At 47.8% G+C, this 12,404-nt stretch overlaps 1 protein-coding gene across 4 annotated transcripts in view; it reads left to right on the plus strand.

The window, feature by feature from the left end:
* Nucleotides 1-8: 8 nt before the first annotated feature.
* The window catches only part of PLPPR2 (phospholipid phosphatase related 2), a 48,603-nt gene continuing 36,207 nt past the window's right edge, over nt 9-12,404 (plus strand). For 3 of the 4 annotated variants that reach the window (XM_083719480.1, XM_083719478.1, XM_083719479.1), the window contains exon 1: nt 6,890-7,334. The gene's annotated coding sequence lies outside the window, so the exon portion shown is untranslated. Of the gene's footprint in view, nt 139-6,889; nt 7,335-12,404 lie in introns of those variants that run through there. The other variant, XM_083719477.1, reaches the window with a different exon arrangement.

Consider the following 12,404-nt stretch of genomic DNA (forward strand, 5'->3'; position numbering starts at 1 on the left):
TTGTCCTGGACATGACTAGCACAGGAACCCAGAAAGCTCCTTTCTACCAAGTCTCAGGCCCTTGGTTCATCTAACACAATATCACCTGCACGCTGGTTAGCAGAAGTCTTTGCCAGTCCCACCTGGAGATGCCTAAAGGTGAACTAGGAGACCTGGGGTGTGCAGAGTGTGTGATCTGCCCCTGAGCCTTGGACCTTTCCTGTTGTTGTTTAGTCGTTTAGTCCTGTCCGACTGTTCATGACCCCGTGGACCAGAGCACGTCAGGCACTCCTGTCTTCCACTGCCTCCCACAGCTTGGTCAAACTCATACTGGTAGCTTCGAGAACATGTCCAACCATCTCGTCCTCTGTCGTCCCCTTCTCCTTGTGCCCTCCATCTTTCCCATCATCAGGGTCTTTTCCAGGGAGTCTTCTCTTCTCATGAGGTGGCCAAAGTATTGGAGCCTCAGCTTCAGGATGTGTCCTTCCAGTGAGCACTCAGGGCTGATTTCCTTCAGAATGGATAGGTTTGATCATCTTACAGTCCATGGGACTCTCAAGAGTCTCCTCCAGCACCATAATTCAAAAGCAACAATTCTTTGGCGATCAGCCTTCTTTATGGTCCAGCTCTCACTTCCATACATCACTACTGGGAAAACCATAGCTTTCCTTGCTCCTTGCTTTTGGGCAGCTGGGGATCACCTGGTCAGCTACATTCCTGCCCCCCCCCCATAGTGGGTATCTGAACCCTGCCTCTTAGTCCCCACTTGTGCCTTTTCCAACCACTAGGCACTACTTCCCTTGTTTAAAGTGTGGTGTGAACTTCAATTAGTGCCAGCGCCTTCTGTCAAGAGCTTGGGTGTAACCTTCGACGCCTCCCTTCCCATGGAAGCGCAGGTTGCAGCCACAGCAAAGGTGGCATTTTTCCATCTCCATTAAGGATATTAATTAGGATTAATATTAAGGAGTTGGTCCCTTACCTTTCTCGCCCTGATCTGGCCACAGTGATCCATGCGACGGTCACCTCCAGGCTTGATTATTGTAACTCGCTGTGCGCGGGGCTGCTCTTGAAGCTGACCCAGAAACTCAAGCGGGCGCAGAATGCCGCGGCGAGGCTCCTTACGGGGTCCTTGCCACGGGATCACATTCATCCAGTCCTTTACCAACTGCACTGGCTCCCGGTGGAGTACATGGTCAGGTTTAAGGTGCTGGTTTTGACTTTTAAAGCCCTATGAGGCCTAGGACCCACGTACCTATGGGACCGCCTCTCCTCGTATGCCCCACAAAGGACCTTAAGGTCCACAAATGACAACATTTTGGAGGCCCAGGTCACAAGGTGGTTAGATTGGTCTCAACTAGGGCCAGGGCCTTTTCAGTACTGGCCCCGACTTGGTGGAAGGCTCTGTCACAAGAGACTAGGGCCCTGCGGGACTTGACATCTTTCCGCAGGGCCTGCAAGACAGAGCCGTTTCCGCCTGGCCTTTAGTTTGGACTCAGCCTGACCCTTATGTTTCCCTCCCCTTATGGTTTTGATCTATGGGCTACTTTTTAAATGAGACTGCATTTTAAACTGCATTTTAACCTGTATTTTAAATTGGTTTTTCCCTCCTACAGTTTTTACTGTAATTTTACTGGTGTTAGCTGCCCTGAGCCTGGCTCTAACTGGGGAGGGTGGGGTATAAATAAAATTTATTATTATTATTATTCTTAAGGCTGAACGATCCAATGTTGGAGCCAAGGCTACAGCAAGAGAAGAAGGCTACTCGTTAGTCAAGTTATCTTGTTTTCCTTAAGTGCCGTTGCATTGAAAATGAGCTCGAACCAGCTTACTATTTTTAGCTTTCTGCGCTTGTCTGAACAGCGGAAAGGCAGGATCTGAGTTAAGCAACTGCCTTTCAATGCACGAAGGTGTCCTTGCACGGGTTGCTCCCCTTGTTTACTCTGGGAAATAGGACTATGCTAGTTAACTGAGGAACATAGGAAGCTTCCTGAGACTGAGTCACACCAGAGGCTCATTTAACTCAGTATTGTTTGCACAGACAGGTACAGCTCTCGGGGGGGGGGGGGGGTCAGGCAGGAGTCTTTCCTAGCCCTACGTGGAGATAACCCTCCTCTAGAAGTGCAGAGGGTAGTAACACAAGAACGGGGCCTTCTCTGCAGTGGCTCCCCGTCTGTGGAATGTGTTCCCCAGGGAAGTTTGCCTGGCACCTTCATTACACATTACTCAGTTTACTGGCTGAGGGAGCCGGTGTACAGCTTCTGGGTCATGTAGCCAGCATGACTAAGCCGCTTCTGGCGAACCAGAGCAGCGCACAGAAATGCCGTTTACCTTCCCACCGGAGCGGTACCTATTTATCTACTTGCACTTTGATGTGCTTTTGAACTGCTAGGTTGGCAGGAGCAGGGACTGAGCAATGGGAGCTCACCCCGTCGTGGGGATTCGAACCGCCAAACTTCCAATCGGCAAGCCCAAGAGACTCAGTGGTTTAACCCATAGCACCACCCGCGTCCCTATAGGGCAGTATATAGACTCAATTAAGAAGAAGAAGAAGAAGGATGGAACCTGAGACTTCTGCACTCAAAGCAAATGCTTTCCTTAACAACATAAGCAGAGCATTCTGGAATCAGGCCAGTGGACTATCTAGTGCAGACAATCCTTGTTTTGTGTGGGGGTTATGTTCCAGACCCCCATGTGGCATAGCACGCACAAGCGCACCCTGCCCTTTTTTGTGTGATGTCTTTATGACATTTGGGGGCTATTTCCAGGTTAGGTGCTCTGTGTGTGTGTGTGCATGATTGTGCATCATTCAGGCACGTCTAAATCAGTTGTTGCCTGTACAGTGGTACCTCTGGTTAAGAACTTAATTCGTTCCGGAGGTCTGTTCTTAACCTGAAACTGTTCTTAACCTGAGGTACTACTTTAGCTAATGGGGCCTCCCGCTGCCCCCGCACGATTTCTGTTCTCATCCTGAAGCAAAGTTTAACCCGAGGTACTATTTCTGTGTTAGCGGAGTCTGTAACCTGAAGCGTCTATAGCCTGAAGTGTCTACAACCTGAGGTACCACTGTGCAACAACTAGTGGCCAACTAGAAGCCTGTGGGAAACTCTGATGGGTTCTTTTGAAGGTGTTGCTGCTTTTTTCATTCCATTCTATTTTCAGATTTCCCAGAAGGGTCTTCTAAACGGGCCATTTTGCTTTCCCCCTTGGACTTAGCAGTGTCAAAAGCTTTTCCTGTCTCCAGCCTGCAGTCAATCGGCTATGCTTTGCTGCGATCTTTGGGAATGCTCATTGGGGCAAACTTTGCAATCCCCCAAGTTCTCTCCAGGCCTTCTGAGTACCCCATAATATCCTATCCATCATAGGAGAATCCACATCCCAAACCACTGATAAGCTGTAGGGGGAATCTACCTTCCCCAAATATCCTTGGAACATATTTTTTTAACCTTTATGTCATTATTTCTGCTTCAAAGAAGGATTTTCTGCTCTACTTAAAACGTGGTCTGATTCTTCTTCCCTTTGGTTATTTTTTCACACTTTTGTCCTCTCAGCCTCTTTTGATTGTGCTTAAAATTTAGCAGCCTTGGGATCTATTCTGATGTTGAGTACAGTGGTACCTCGGGTTAAGAACTTAATTGTTTCTGGAGGCCTGTTCTTAACCTGAAACTGTTCTTAACCTGAAGCACCACTTTAGCTAATGGGGCCTCCTGCTGCTGCCGCGCTGCCGGAGCCCGATTTCTGTTCTTATCCTGAAGCAAAGTTCTTAACTTGAAGCACTATTTCTGGGTTAGCGGAGTGTGTAACCTGAAGCGTATGTAACCCGAGGTACCACTGTATCTCTCTTGATGGCTTCTGCCCCTGGACCCCACCCTACAAAGGATTCCCCCCTCACCTCTTTGAGTCACGATGAGTCAGGTTGTTTCTAAGAAGCTGGATTACAAAAAGATTTCTGCTATTATCCTTATCTTGCCTTTCCACTTCAAATGAGCTCATCCACACTTTTTGCTTGACCCACATTTTGATCGCATCGTGTACCAATTAATTCCCCCCCCCCCCGGGCCTGAGAGCTTTTCTCATTGTTCTGCAGCTGTGTTTTTGTCAAAGTCCCCTCTCACCCACTGAACTGAAACTCCGTTGAAGTAAACCCTCTCTTTGGATGCTCTGCTCATCTGACAAGGTCCGATTCATCGGGTAAGATCGGATTTTGGCAAGGCACAGCCGCCGAGCCATAAGAAAAGCTTGCGCACAGATGGCGTCTTCCTTGCAGAGGAGGAGTTTTTTTTGGGGGGGGGGACAAATTAAGTAATGCACATCAGGTAAAGACTCCCCCTCCCACATCTCTGGTGTGTACAGCAACATAAGAATGTGACTTGAAATGCAGCAAAGGGGCTACTAATGTGTCAGAGGTGGTGACTGGTTCAACATGCATTGGAGTCACACACCAACTTGCCTCCTATTTCAAAGCTCTGCTGGTGACGTCAGTCAGGGATCTGTCCTGGAAGTGTGTGTGTGTGTGTGTGTGTGTGTGTGTGTGAATGAATGTGCAGCACAACCAGGCAGGTTCCCCCAGTGGCAGTAGGGATGCCAAGGGGCCCTTCTTTCTATCTATCTATCTATCTATCTATCTATCTATCTATCTATCTATCTATCTATCTACCTATCATCTATCTATCTATCTATCTATCATCTATCATCTATCTATCTCTATCTATATCTATCTATCTATATCTATCTATCTATCTATCTATCTATCATCTATCTCTGTCTATCTATCATCTATCTATCTATCATCTATCATCTATCATCTATCTATCTATCTATCTATCTATCTATCTATCTATCTATCTCTATCTATCTATCTATCTATCTATCTATCTATCTATCTATATCTATCTATCATCTATCTATCTATCATCTATCTATCTATCATCTATCTATCTATCTATCTATCTATCTATCTATCTATCTATCTATCATCTATCTGGGACGCAGGTGGCGCTGTGGGTTAAAGCCTCAGCGCCTAGGACTTGCCGATCGAAAGGTCGGCGGTTCGAATCCCTGCGGCGGGGTGCGCTCCCGCTGCTCGGTCCCAGCGCCTGCCAACCTAGCAGTTCGAAAGCACCTCCGGGTGCAAGTAGATAAATAGGGACCGCTTACCAGCGGGAAGGTAAACGGCGTTTCCGTGTGCGGCTCTGGCTCGCCAGAGCAGTGATGTCACGCTGGCCACGTGACCCGGAAGTGTCTCCGGACAGCGCTGGCCCCTGGCCTCTTAAGTGAGATGGGCGCACAACCCCAGAGTCTGTCAAGACTGGCCCGTACGGGCAGGGGTACCTTTACCTTTACCTATCATCTATCTATCCATCCATCCATCCATCCATCCATCTGTCTATCATCTATCTATCTATCTACACACACTTTGATTTTTAAAAGTACAGTCCGACCTTGGGTTACATCCGCTTCAGGTTGCATTTTTTTGGGTTACGGACCACCGAAACCCGGAAGTGCAGGAATGGGTTACTTCTGGATTCCTGCGGTCGCACATGTGCAGAAGTGCCGAATCGCAACCCATGCGCAGACATGCAGACATGGGTTGTGAATGCTGCAGGTTGCAAACATGCATCCCGCATGGATCATGTTCGCAACCCGAGCGTCCACTGTATATACATACAACAAAAAGCAATTCCGAATCCAGATGTTGAGATTGCTCTGAATCTCCTGACTTCCCGCCATCCCTTCCATGGGTCCTCACAGTATTTTTTTACAATTGCATATCCATACTTATCCAAATTTTTAATCCTTCTAAATTATCCATACTTTCCATTACTTTATAAGCATGGTTAAAGTCCTGCTAACATTTTAACCTGTTTATAGAGGTCTCGTAAATACATTATAAACTTCCCATTCCTCCTTAAAGTTTTTGTCTTCTCGGTTTCTGAGCTTCCCAGTTAATTTTGCCATTTTGGCATAGTCCATCAACTTGGTTTGCCGTTCTTCTCTGTTCGGGGTTAGTTTCTTTCTTCCGCCAATGGGCCCTTCTGATTCCCAAGGATACAGTACTGATCCCTTTGGCAACCTCTCCCTAACTCGGTTCCATGTGTTGCTCTTAAAAACAACAACCTCAAATACTTTCCCATATCGGAGTCAAGAGAATTGGATCCTTAACCACGTTCCCTAAGAGAGAGTCCAGCTGGCCCCAGAGGGTGTATCCAGAGGGTGATTCCTGCTTCTGAGGCATGAATTTTTTATTTTTTACTAAAGTGCTAAAATGAGGTAAAGGTAAAGGGACCCCTGACCATTAGGTCCAGTCGTGGATGACTCTGGGGTTGCGGCGCTCATCTCGTTTTATTGGCCGAGGGAGCCGGCGTACAGCTTCCAGGTCATGTGGCCAGCATGACTAAGCCGCTTCTGGTGAACCAGAGCAGCACACGGAAATGCCGTTTACCTTCCCACCGGAGCGGTACCTATTTATCTACTTGCACTTTGATGTGCTTTTGAACTGCCAGGGTGGCAAGAGCAGGGACCGAGCAACGGGAACTCACCCTGTTGCGGGGATTCGAACTGCCAACCTTCTGATCGGCAAGCCCTATTAAAGCCTTGTTGTTGAGAGTTCAGAAGATGAAGGTGCTTTTCATACCAACTTCATTCGCAGTGCCTGGCTGAATTACGGTTTTCACTCTGGGGTAATTAAACCTTGGAGTTTACTGTTTGGTTTGACACAAATGTGCTAGCTTGACAATGTGAAGATTCGGCACTTGCTCTTGGTACACACCTGGTAAGTAAGCCAGGCTCAGTCAGCTGGTGCCTTAACTTTCCCATCTGTAAAATAGGAAGAAATTCCCAAGCAGGGCTCGGCCATTTAGGGCAAGAGAAGAGGGCAACCCGTAGCTATTGGAAGTTACTTTTCAACAGTACAGGCTGGTCGCAGACACGGGGAATCAAATGGATTTCAGCGAAGCTGTCTGGGTTGCGCCTCTTGCCCTTCTGACCCAGAGCGGACACAGGCAGCATTTCAATGAATTCTCCCCCTTGAAATATCCTCTCTCTCCCCTCTCTCCTCCCTGTGTGTGTGTGCGCGCGTGCATGCATGTGTATATGTGTGTCGCTCCCCCCTCTCTCCTCTCCTCTCCTCTCCCTGGAAGGGCTCCAGCTGCTAACACGAAACAACGTTTTAATCCAGCGGTCCAGCTTCTAATTGGGATATTGGCATGATCAGCATGGATTCCCCGCTGCATCCTGCAGACCGTTGAAATTGCTTAGGAGAGGAGGAAGAGAGCGAGGAGGAGAAGAGATTGGATGTGGGCCGAGGAAGCCATGGCTGCTGCCTAAAAAAATACACAACACTCGCTGACATACAGAAGGTGAGAGAAGCAGTGGCTGAGCTGTGGGGCTGATGTGATGGCGGGGGGGCTGGGGGAGGCAGAGTCTCACTTCATCCTGTGTCAAATGGGCTCTCCGTTTTCGAAGCATCAATTGCCTCTTTCTGTTTCTTTCTCCTCTCTCCCCCCACCCCAAACCCCCCAGTTATCCATACAGTCATTGTCACAGCTTTGACAATTACTGAGCTCTCTCTCTCTGTGTATGTATATATATGTGTCTGCATTTCTGTTTTAAAGGCCACGTTGCTAAGTTACACACTCAGATGGTGGTGCAGAGATATGTTTGTGTGTGTGTGTGTGTGTGTGTGTGTTTGTTGGTGTGTCTGTCACTGTGTGTGTATACACGCACAGACACGGGTGCAGATTTGCTGCCGCTCGCTCTTTGCAGCCCAGCAGTAAGCAGATTCGGTTTGTCAGGAAGACGGAGAAGGCGGACTTCGCGTCTTAATCTCGGCTCATGGGGCTGGCGAGTTGCTCTTGGCGATGGGATGTTGGACTGAGGAGGAGGAGGAGGGGGGCAGGCAGCGGAGCATCTTTCCAGCTGGATTCTCATGGCCCCGGCCCTACCGCTAGCAAAGTTGGGACAGGTGGCACTGAGCTGGCATCTGTTGGGAGCGACGTGGTTCTGCTGCTCTGGGGGTGGGTCATCTCCAGTTCTTTTAGGTGGGGCATTGGTGGTGCGGTGGTCATGCAAAAAGAAAGGAAGGAGGGCAGTTGAAGCCAGAACCTTTGCTTCATTATGGGAGAGACCTAGAGAAAGAGCTTGTGTCCCATGTGCATTTATCATGATTGACAGTGTGGATTGATTGAGCCCGTAATAGAAGACTTGAGGGTGTTCTCACGTACATCTCTGAGTCTTACTATTTAGAAGAGGGACAATCCTCCGCTGCAAATCTCCCCGATCCAAATCCTGCACTATAAAGAAACCTGGTTCTTTGCTCAAAATGAGGTCTGCTAATCACTACAGTATACTAAAAAACAACACTTACCTCGTCCAGAGTTGTGCCTCCTTTATCCTGAACAGGGCATTTTGAGTTTTCGGATTCTGTTGCCGGAGAGAAACATGGAGGCGGAGGCCGGGAAGTAAGAGGGGAGCAAATGAGGATCAGGGAGAAGGAAGCAGGGAGACAATTGCAGGGCCCAGCCGGGTAGGAACACGGAGACAATTGGACCCAGCTCCCAAGTCCTAGATGCCAGTGTAATCTATATACCGTTTCCCTCTTGCTGTATGCTAAAACGCAGAGACCAAAATAAACTGCTGAAAGTTAACATTTGTTGAAATAAAACCGTGTTAAGTCCTCTTGAAATTGATCAGAAACGTAACAATTCTACTCATGGTTTGCTCCTTCATTTCCCCTCAAATGTGAGATCGAGGGGTTTATTGTTTTAATCGATCTTCTGGCATGAGTTGGTCAATGGTTCTGTAACGTTATAGTGAGGCAGAAACTTGCATTAAACCATTAAAATAAAAATCCGGGCCCTGAAGGAAAGGTGCAACTTCATCATCAGCCTGGTTGTGAGGGCTCCTGAGTTCTTGCTCCTTGGTGAGCATGCATAGGATGCCAGCCTAAAGGACATGGAAGTTGCCGCTGCCAATTGACTTGGCCCATCTGTGCGTACAGTGGTATCTCTGAATGTAAACGGGATCCATTCCGGAGCCCCGTTCGCATCCTGAGTAGAACGCAACCCGTGTCTGCGCGTGCACGGGTTGCAATTTGCCGCTTCTGTGCATGCGTATGACGTCATTTCGAGTGTCTGTGCGTGCACGAGCAGCGAAAGCCAGAAGTAACATGTTCCATTACTTCCGGGTCGCCGTGGAGCGCAACCTGAAAACACTCAACCTGAAGAGACTTTAACCCGAGGTATGACTGTATAATACAGTGTGTGGGTGTGGGTGTATACACACACACACACACACACACACACACACACGGGAGCACCAGCCCTACCTTTAAGTAAAGTGAGATTACCTCAGGCAGCGCATGCTAGGAGATACCGGTGCTATCAGAACAGTTTGGGCCTGTGCCCTAAAAAAGGTAAAGGACCCCTGGATGGTTAAGTCCATTCAAAGGCGACTATGGGGTGCGGCATTCCTCTTGGTTTCAGGCCGAGGGAGCTGGTGTTTGTCCACAGCTTTCCGGGTCATGTGGCCAGCATGACTAAACCGCTTCTGGCGCAACGGGACACCATGACGGAAGCCAGAGCACACGGAAACGCCGTTTACCTTCCCACTGCAGCAGTACCTATTTATCTACTTGCACTGGTGTGCGTTTGAACTGCTAGGTTGGCAGGAGCTGGGACAAAACAACCAGAGCTCACTCCGTCGCAGGGATTCAAACCACCGACCTTCTGACTGGCAAGCCCAAGAGGCTCAGTGGTTTAGACCACAGCGCCACCTGCGTCCCTTTTGCCCTATACCTAGTTTGCTGCCCTCAGGTCAACTGCCAGGCCAGTCCACTTCTGACAGGAACACCATACATTGCTACCTCTGGTTGTGAACAGGATCCGTTCCGAGGTCCGGCCGCATCCTGAGGAATTCGCAACTAAAGGACTGCTTCTGCGCATGTGCGCGGCACGTAAAGCGCTTCTGTGCATGTGCGTGGTGAAACCCGGAAAAATACTTCTGGGTTTGCTTCGTTCACATCCCGAAGATTACATATCCAGAGGGCTACACAAGTGGAGGTACGACTGTATTGTCCTTCACATCAGGTAGCAAAATTTCTTGGGATGGCTCTGCATATAAGTTTGCACAGAAGCCCACACACCCCAGTTCACTATTCTTATGTACTACATTGAACTACAGTTTTTCTCCCCAGATACTATTGACACATGGGACGCAGGTGGCGCTGTGGGTTAAAGCCTCAGTGCCTAGGACTTGCCGATCGAAAGGTCGGAGGTTCGAATCCCTGCGGTGGGGTGCGCTCCCGCTGCTCGGTCCCAGCGCCTGCCAACCTAGCAGTTCGAAAGCACCTCCGGGTGCAAGTAGATAAATAGGGACCGCTTACCAGCGGGAAGGTAAACGGCGTTTCCGTGTGCGGCTCTGGCTCGCCAGAGCAGCGATGTCACGCTGGCCACGTGACCCGGAAGTGTCTCCGGACAGCGCTGGCCCCTGGCCTCTTGAGTGAGATGGGCGCACAACCCCAGAGTCTGTCAAGACTGGCCCGTACGGGCAGGGGTACCTTTACCTTTACCTTACTATTGACACAAATTCAAATGCAATGTAGCAACTATGAGAGCTAGAACGGAGCATCCTTTGAACCGGAAACTTGGGTTTCTTTATGAGGTGTTCAAATTCTCTGTCAGATGCAGTTTTGTGCACCTCTGTTGACAGATGTGTCCTTGATGATATGTGGGAACAGGAAAATGGGCAGGCTGGATTTCTGGGGTGGATTTCTGAGCCTGCTGAACACAAACTCTATTCCCTTGATCCCTTCAACACATTAGAATCATCCCACTAGGTTCATCTTCTTGAAGAACTTGACCCCTTCTTCAGCCTCTCAGAAGAATCAAATACAGGCTATGTGATGAAGCAGCAAAGTGACTTTTCATTTTTTATATGTCAAGATGTACAAAGTGACTCTATGTATGTCTGACTCACATAAAATCTCACTATTCAATAGTATCTACTTGCAAGAAAGTGTGGATTGCATTCTTAGGTGTGTTAAATATCGCAGAATATAATTTTGGGTGGTGAAAGTAGGGTTGGTGAAGAAGTTCTACTCGGGACCAATTTAAAGCCAAATTTGCACTTTGTGAACCAAAATGCAGGTATCCTTTGAAATTCGCACATAGCCGAATATTGCTATGCAGTTCGTCAACAAGACAGTATTTACAAAAATGCATATATTCGGGGAAAGCGTGCATAAACATGAAAATAGCATACAAAAATGCATTACATATGGGGAAATTGCTTGCCAAAATGTGTTACAGTAGTCAAAATGGGACATTTATTAGAAATTCATCAAATGTTGATGAATTTTAATGAGGATTCTTTTTTAAAAAACACACAAATTGTTTGCAAAATTTGGAGAACGGAATTTAAGACTGGAGAAAGGAGGAGAAGTGAAACTGACATATATTTAGGTGTGAGTAATACAAACTGAGAGAGGTTTAAAAAAAGAAATGGCTAGTTTTCATCCTGCTGTTTTTAACCATTCTGTCCTGTTTTCTTGTCTTAACACTGATTTCATTTTATCCTCCCTCTTTTTAACAAACCACCCTGGTATCATTTATTCATTTTTAAAATGAAAGATGCTATTGTTTTAATTTTATTCATCTAGGTGCCATAGCCCTCTTTCAATTAGATGCTGGAACATCCTTTCCATTATAGAGTATGTGAAACCATCAATTTAACAGCCAGTGTAGCATAGTGCAGTATAGTGGTTAGAGCATCAGATGAAGACTTAGGAGACCATGGTTCAAATACCCACCCAACCAACCATGCAGCACCCTGGGCCAGTCACTATTTCTCAGAGTAATCCTACCTGGAGTGTTTGTGGTGAGGATAAAATGGAAGCAGGGATTATGTAAGTAGCCTTGAGAAACTTGGAGGAAAGACACAATATTCAGGCATCGCCGTCCCCCACCTATGCAGGGGTTATGTTCTGGCCTCCATAACTGAAATCATGTAAAATGGGGAGCATTCACTAAAAAGCACCTGAACACCTGCTTTTTTTCCTGCTCTCCAGCTCTCTCTCCAATCTAGACTAAAATATCTAGAGTAGAAGCTCTGGGGACCAGCTGGAGGCTGAAGAAGGCACAAGAAAGCAGTTGTTGCTGAACTTTCCTGCACGTCAGCTATTAGGTGGGGAGGCTGAGCTGCCTAAACAAAGCCCCACTGTGCCTTGAGTCTATTTGGGGCTTCCTCTGCCCTCACTGACGTCCTCTTTAGGCTCTGGGGAGGGTCTCCTCGTGAGCCACAAGGACTCTCAACCTCTCTTCCACCATTCCCGGGTTTGAATTAAATCGTTTATTTATTTCCCAGCACTGTTTGTGAACAGACAAAAATCAGACAAAATCCGTCCCCGGAATGTCCCCGGATTTCATTTAATG

This window comes from Podarcis gaigeae, assembly GCF_964106915.1.
Source record: "Podarcis gaigeae genome assembly, chromosome: 17".
Classification (NCBI taxonomy): Eukaryota; Metazoa; Chordata; class Lepidosauria; order Squamata; family Lacertidae; genus Podarcis; species Podarcis gaigeae.